This window comes from Etheostoma spectabile, unplaced genomic scaffold (assembly GCF_008692095.1).
Source record: "Etheostoma spectabile isolate EspeVRDwgs_2016 unplaced genomic scaffold, UIUC_Espe_1.0 scaffold00019034, whole genome shotgun sequence".
Lineage (NCBI taxonomy): Eukaryota > Metazoa > Chordata > Actinopteri > Perciformes > Percidae > Etheostoma > Etheostoma spectabile.
Window position 1 is genome coordinate 2,654 of NW_022604635.1, and position 7,357 is coordinate 10,010.

The window sequence follows — 7,357 nt, forward strand, 5'->3', positions numbered from 1 at the left end:
GGGGAATGTCTTGACCAGAGATAGTTAACCGGTTATGGAGGATGACTGGACTTGATGTGAGGTGCCAACAAGGATTGCCCTCGGTTTTGGAGCTGTTTAACTGGAGAAAATTGTGTTTCATCCACGCCTTTATCTCCTCCAGACAGGTGGTGAGTGTTGAAGATGATGGTGCTGTAGTTGCAGGGGTTGTGAGTCATATTTCACATACAGTTGTGTGTCATCGGCATAACAGTGAAAATGAGACTCCATGGCGGCTGATGACGTGGCCCCAGGGAGGATGTCCATGTCCACTGTTTTCTCAGTGCTCTCTAGTAACATCTGTCTGGCCTAGTAGCTTTGTCATTCATAAGGCTACTTTTACTTTATATTTTAATTAAATGCTAAGCCTGTACTTTGGTACTTTTACTTGAGTAAAGAAGTTAATCAGTACTTCTACTTTTACCAGAGTATTTGTTAACACAATTATCTCTTCTTCTACTTGAGCACGGGCAGTGAGTACTTTTGCCATCTCTGAGGCCCTCTGTATTGTTCTGTTTAGAGTATGTATATATTGTGTGTATGGACTAGTCCATTTTAGTTAACAAACCCTGCAACACTTTTAAGGTTCCATGGTGTAATGGTTAGCACTCTGGACTCTGAATCCAGCGATCTGAGTTCAAATCTCAGTGGAACCTGGTTTTTAAGCCACAGCACAGGTAAAAAAGATCAACCTTTCAACTTTCCACATCTAGTTTACAGTAAGCTTACAGGTTTAACTGTGTAATATGCACACTGGCAGTGAGAACCACTGTAGAAATTATTATCTTGGTCATGTTGTTTCAATGTCTTGTGGTTTAAGTTCTGTGTATTTGAAAGTTTCCAAGTTCAGTTGATCATATGTAACCGAGAATTTCTGTCCAAGTTTGCCATGATCATTGTGTTTTATACGTCCAATTCAGTTGTATGCAGTTACATTATGTAGGCCTATGTTGCTCTTGATTCATTCCTTCTTCAAACTTATCCAGCTCGGTGATGTCCCTGATGAGAATCACTTTTGCTGCCTCAGGCGTAGAGCCATGAAGTTTGATGTATATTTTACAATTCTTGCCCATGTTGCCTGGATCTTGTTTTGTTTTCTGAGTATGAGTGCTTTCTTGGCATATCAGCATTTTTCTTGGTGAGGTGTTTGTTGATGTAAACTTGGATGCCTTTTAATTTCCTTCCTTGTCTGAGGAGTGCTGACTTTTTCTTTCTGTTGGTGAACCGGATTATTACCAATGGAGTGGCCGTTTGTTTTTTGCTCGGCAGAGTATGACAATCCTCAATGTCCCTGCTATCAACATAAATCCTTTGCTGTCCAAAAAGCAAATCACCTGTTGTTCAGCGTCTCCTTCTCCTCCTCGAGAGCTTCCCTCAGCCTAGCAGTGGTGTATCCAGCGTCTGCGGCCACTCTGGCATGGTTCCGTTGTTTGGTTCTCAGGCCGCTGATAATCACATTGCATTGCTCGAGGTCAGCAACTCAAGTTTCAGAAAAGCAATCTTCTCCACGTTTTGCCCGTTTAGCGTTTGTATTTTACTCATCAGATCCATGATTTTTCTTCTGTTGCACTGCACTGCAACAGAAGAAATCTCCGCCGACAAGAAGTCCAGAGATTTCTTTATCTCCTCAACCTCATCGGGTAGGATTGCATTTTTCTTAGGTGGCATATTCTCCTGGGCCTGGTGGTAGCCGGCTGCTCCTGGTCCTGGTGGTACCTGCTGCACCAGAGCACCTGAGATGTCAGGGTTTGCAATCTCCACTTCTGAAAAATGCCTCTTCTTAGCCGGATTACGTCTGTCCATGTCGTAAATAGTAGCGGCGATGCCTCAAAACCGAGAATATAATGGGGTGTGATAATTTTATTATGATTGTTTCCAGCTGCTGCATTTATCAATGTACGATCATTCTTACGCTCTGATTGTGTGATACAACGTTTCATGAATCTCACGTAAAGCCTGTCGTACGTTAGGTTAATAAATGAGGGCCATTAGCTTAAGGATGTGCTTCAATACATAACTGAAGTGGACACACTAGAGTAGCACTATGGATCAATTTGTTTACCTTGTCAAGCTAAAGCCTTTTTCTAAGCTAAAAGAAAACAAGGCACTCTTCTGCAAAAGCACAGCTGGGAGTGCTTGAGAGCACTTTTGAGGTGCAGTGTGATTTTCGGCTGAGATGCTTCGGTGCGTTTAGGTGTGAGCCCAATAGTTGTTGAACGACAAAGACAAGACAGCGGTCAGGCGGTGGAACCAGGGTATTGATGTCCCGTCCATGCAACCGATGGATATGATTAAACCTGTAAACAGCCCAACCACTTACCAATCACATCACTGGAAAGACAGCATTACTACAGGGTCCTGACAGGGTAGTGGATGTCAATTTTTTAAAATGGACAGAAAACTGCCAGAACGTGATTTGCTACTTTTCATGGGCTGTCAACAACTTTTCCAGCAGTTTAACATGATTCATCTCACCATGGAAATCATAATCTCTTGATTCATCTCCCTTTCAGAGTGTCTACCATTGTGTCACCAGCAAAACAGAGCTAGCAGAAGATGATTTCGAACTATCAACCTCTAGGTTGTGGGCCCAGCACACTTCCATTGTGCCAATCTGCTGAAAACCACCCCAGATGGGACTTGAACCCACAATCCCTGGCTTAGGAGGCCAGTGCCTTATCCATTAGGCCACTGGGGCCTTACGTCACCCAAACTCAACAGTTCAGGAGAAATACATATACAGTTCTGGAGACATAATGAAACAGTAACCTTGACCTCTAGATTTTGAAGTGCTTCCCTCTAGGCGTCCAGAGATATTGCATTCACAAGAATTGGATCGACAGACATGAGGACACAGTCACCTTGATAATGGACCTTTGACCTCCAAAATCTCATCAATTGATTTGCGAGTTCATGTGAATGTTTTTGCAAACTTTGAAGAAACACAAACATGGGCGTTGTGATAAGATGGTGCTGTCTATCGTTGTTTTCTGAGATCAACAATACCTTCTAAAGTTGAATAGCTATTGCGTACCCGGTAATATTAGAGTAGAGCTCTCGTTGGCACTGTAGGTGGACAATTTAGAAAATTAAGTTACTTTACACTTTAAACTGTTACATCTCCTCTGAATCACCATCTGCAAATTTCCAAGCCTCATTGGCATGCCGACCACCATCTTCAGAAGGTAAATCACTAGCTAGCTATGCATGAGTACCTCATTCCTTTTACCAGGTTCAGGTGGTTAATAGCTTTGGTCATATGAAAATTCATTAAGCTTTCTGAACAATGTTCTTCATTTTCTGAACGCATTCACTCAGTAGTGTTTTATTATTGGTTGTACATCTGTGATTGTCCTAGAGGTGCTCTCAGTCCAGCACCTCTCCCGCTCATCTTTGTTAGTTTTACTCTGTCCAGCATAAATCGCTGACACCATACCTCACACTCATCCATGCATATACATTCACCACTGACTAAACTGACTAACACCATCATTGAATTATCATTTCTTTTGTTGTGGTCATATTCTCGCATTTCCTTCAACCTTTGCACACGGTCTTTTGTCCTGGCCTTTTCATGGGGTCATGACAAAGCATCTAGGGTCAATTTTAGCCTTTGTGTGAGTACATAGGTTTCCAGATACATGTTTTTGTGAAGATTGACGACCAAATTGTTAGTTTTTCTGAAATTTTGCGAACCATTACAATACGTTTCATAGCCTCGTTGGCGCAGTAGCAGCGCGTCAGTCTCATAATCTGAAGGTCGTGAGTTCAACCCTCACACGGGCCAGGTGTTTTAAAAAACACTACTGCTGCTGAAAATACAGTGACAGGTGGTTGAACACTGGCACAAGCACATGAATGGAATTTGACATTCTTTGGTTATTTCTGAGATTGATACAATGAAAGGAATTTTTTAAGAGTGGTAGCAAACCAATCAAAAGGGTTATATAACATATGTGTTATGTCCTTAGACATACTATCCAAGCAGGGAGATGAGTACAGAGATTTGGGTGCTAGCAAGATGGATGTAGGTTGCCCATTGTTCATTTAGACTTACCAGCAACATTGTTATGATACAAACCTGCTTGAAAAATAGCCACAATTCTTTTTAAAGACTTGCGCATGGAACACAAATGATATGGCAATGTCTGAAGTGTTCAGGCATGTCAATGGATAACTCATCTAGCAGAATGTGCAACTCTACACCTGAACAGGGACTTGAACCCTGGACCCTCAGATTAAAAGTCTGATGCTCTACCAACTGAGCTACCCAGGCTTCTAAAGCTATTGACTGTGGAAAAAACAATCTGCTGAACTACAAATTAAAGTAAATGAAGACCATTAAGCTGTTGCCATGATCACGATCTTCTGGACAGCAGGAGGGTAGACCATAATTTGCACAATAATAATAAAATAATAATACATTTTATTTAACAGCGCCTTTCTAACACTCAAGGACGCTTTACAGAGAATAAGAGACAGATACAGGGAACATAAAAGTGTAAGTAGTAATAACAAAAAAAATAAAACAAAAAACAAAACAAACAAAACAAACAAACAAAAACAAAACAAAACAGGAACAGTGTATTTACAGATAAGCGAGCTGGAACAGATGGGTTTTTAGTCTAGTTTTGAACAGAGGGAGAGAGTTGATGTTGCGGAGGTCGGGTGGGAGTGAGTTCCAGAGCTGGGGAGCAGAGCGGCTGAAGGCTCTGCTCCCCACGGTGATGAGTCGAGCATGGGGGACAGTGAGGTGGATAGAGGAGGAAGATCTGAGGGAGCGGGAGGGGACGGCGATTTGTAGGAGTTCTGATAGATATGGAGGGGCAAGGTTATGGATGGCTTTGAAAGTATGGAGAAGGATTTTAAATTGTATTCTGAATTGAACCGGGAGCCAATGGAGCTGCTGAAGAACCGGGGTTATATGATGAAATGAGGGGGTTCTGGTGATGACACGAGCTGCTGAGTTCTGAAGAAGTTGAAGTTTATGGAGGGATTTTTGAGGAAGGCCAAAAGGAGAGAGTTACAGTAGTCAAGGCGGGAGGTGACGAGGCTGTGGATAAGGATGGAGGCAGTGTGAGGGTAAGGGACGGACGGAGGCGGTTTATGTTGCGTAGGTGGAAGTATGCAGACCGGCAGATATTATTTATGTGTGACTGAAAGGAGAGGGAGGAATCAAGGATGACGCCCAGACTCTTGACCTGAGGGGAAGGGGAGACCAAGGAGATGTCGATTGGTAGAGAGAAACTATTGATTTTGGATAGGGTGGACTTGGTGGCTACGAGGAGGAGTTCGGTTTTATCACTGTTTAGTTTAAGGAAGTTTGAGGTGAACCAGTCTTTTATTTCAAGTAAGCAGTTAGTAAGGGACAAGGGGGGGAGCGAGGAGGTGGGTTTGCTGGATAAGTAGAGCTGGGTGTCATCTGCGTAACAATGAAAATGAATGTTGAATTTGCGGAAGATATTGCCAAGGGGAAGTAGGTAGGTGATGAAAAGGAGGGGGCCAAGAACTGAACCTTGAGGGACGCCAGTAGTAACAGGGGAAGGGTGGGATGTGAAAGATTTGAGTTGAATAAACTGAGTGCGGTCGGAGAGATATGAGCGGAACCAGTCAAGAGGGGTGTGAGAGATGCCGAGGGAAGAAAGTCTATTGAGGAGAATGGAGTGAGAAATGGTATCAAAGGCCGCACTGAGATCGAGGAGGATGAGGATGGAGATGAGTCCGGAATCAGCAGCTGTGAGGAGATCATTGGTGATTTTTATAAGGGCAGTTTCAGTACTATGGGAGGGGCGAAAACCAGACTGGAAAGGTTCATAAAGACAGTTAAGGGTAAGAAAAGCATGGAGTTGAACAGACACTATTTTTTCAAGAATTTTAGAAATAAAGGGAAGATTTGAGATAGGACGAAGACAATGCCTGAGAACACCAAATGTTATTGCACAAACTGGTTGAAAATTGGCTAAATTGGCCAAAAAGGTTAAAAAGCTCAAAGTCACAACTCATCATGGCCACTAGCAGATTGTGAACATCCAGTAAACCTGCATGACAGATGATGATGGCGAGCACTTCATACATATCCCAGAATCAAGCTGTTGCCTTATCAGGGACTTGAGCTGTGGTATTCTTCTTCGCTCAAAACGTTGATAGCCATAATGCAATTTTATGGCTACAGACAAATAAACTTTATTGCTAGTGGGTACAATAAAACAACTCTCCCTCTTGATCAGCTTCCTCTTGACGGGAAAAATCCACCAGATGACTTGCCATCCAAGCAGGGAGATCAGCACAGAGATTTGGGTGCTAGCGAGATGGATGTAGGTTGCCCATTGTTCATTTAGACGTACCACCAACATTGAAAACAGAGGTCTGTGGAAAAAACAATCTCCTGAACTACAAATTGAGGTTCAAGTAAATGAAGAAGATTAACTGTTGCCATGGAAGGAAAAATCCACCAGATGACTTGCTATCCAAGCATGGAGATCAGCACATATCCCACAATAAAGCTGTCGCCTTACCGAGGACTTGAGCTGTGGTATTCTTTTTTACTCAAAACATTGATAACCTAATTCAAACAACACAGCTTCAGACAAGTAAACTTTATTGCTGGTGGGTGCAAAAAAAACTCTCCCTCTTGTTCCGCTTCTATACTCTTAGTGTTACGGTTAGTAAGACCCAGAACCATAGAGATACAAAAGGCATGCAGACAGGATAAGGTTCAGGTAGTTTAATGAGTGTGGAGGGGTTCAAACACTGGTGTAGACAGGTGGCTGGTCGGCGTGAGGGAGGAAGGCAGCTCGGAGGGACAACGGATGGATCTAAGGAGAGGCAGAGTTAGTACTAGAATACAACAACAAACAACAACACAGGCGCAAATGACTAGGAGCCCAGTTACCACAATAGTGCATGTAATAATCTGGCGTTGAAGGGGCGGTCAGCCCGGTTTATGTATTGCAGTGGGTGATGAGTGATGAGGAACAGCTGAGTGGATGACGGAACGTAGATGGAAAGCCACGCCTCTAGATCCCTGGAACGCCCTCACGGCAAGACAGACAAGACACACAGAAGAAAGGGAAGACACGACACACGTTGGGGAATTCACCAGACCACAACATTTAGCCCTCGTGACAAGAAAAATGCACCAGATGACCTTCTATCCAAGCAGGGAGATGAGTACAGAGATGTGGGTGCTAGCAAGATGGACGTAGGTTGCCTATTGTACATTTAGACTTACCAGCAACATTATTATGATGCAAACCTGCTTGAAAAACAGCCACAATTCTTTTTAAAGACTTATGGATGGAACACAAACAATATGAAGTGTTCAAGAACATCAACTCTA

At 43.0% G+C, this 7,357-nt stretch overlaps 3 non-coding genes across 3 annotated transcripts; 1 reads left to right on the forward strand and 2 right to left on the reverse strand.

Moving 5' to 3' along the window:
* Positions 1–602: 602 nt before the first annotated feature.
* Positions 603–674, forward strand: trnaq-cug (transfer RNA glutamine (anticodon CUG)). The gene has a single exon. It is a non-coding gene; the product is annotated as a tRNA-Gln (tRNA).
* A 1,969-nt stretch (positions 675–2,643) lies between these two features.
* Positions 2,644–2,716, reverse strand: trnar-ccu (transfer RNA arginine (anticodon CCU)). Its single transcript has one exon. It is a non-coding gene; the product is annotated as a tRNA-Arg (tRNA).
* Positions 2,717–4,221: 1,505 nt separating this feature from the next.
* On the reverse strand, positions 4,222–4,294 carry trnak-uuu (transfer RNA lysine (anticodon UUU)). The gene has a single exon. It is a non-coding gene; the product is annotated as a tRNA-Lys (tRNA).
* Between the last annotated feature and the right edge of the window lie 3,063 nt (positions 4,295–7,357).